This window comes from Eimeria tenella, genomic scaffold, assembly GCF_000499545.2.
Source record: "Eimeria tenella Houghton genomic scaffold, Eth_scaff1735, whole genome shotgun sequence".
Taxonomy (NCBI): Eukaryota; Apicomplexa; class Conoidasida; order Eucoccidiorida; family Eimeriidae; genus Eimeria; species Eimeria tenella.
Genome location: NW_013541563.1, coordinates 1 through 380, shown reverse-complemented (window position 1 = coordinate 380; position 380 = coordinate 1).

The window sequence follows — 380 nt, the reverse complement described above, 5'->3', positions numbered from 1 at the left end:
CAGCAGCAGCAACAACAGCAGCAGCAACAGCAGCAGCAACAGCAGCTGTTGCTGCTGCTAAGGTCCTAGCCGGCAGATGGCCTGCCCCGGGGCCCACGCTGGAGCCAGGCCTGGCGCGGCCGCCGACGCACTGCAGCGCGGGTCCCCCTCAAGAAGCAGCAGCAGCAGCAGCAGCAGCAGCAGCAGCAGCAGACACCGACAGCTCCGAATTCACGGGGCCTCTAAATTGCTTGTCTCTAGAACGCCTCATTCTTCCAATCCCTTCAGACTTTGGGGCCCTTTTGGGTTTGGGAGCCCCTCCAAAGGGGGGCGCCCCACGGGAGAGGGCGCAGCAGCAGCAGCAGCAGCAGCAGCAGCAGCAGCAGCAGCAACAGCAGCAG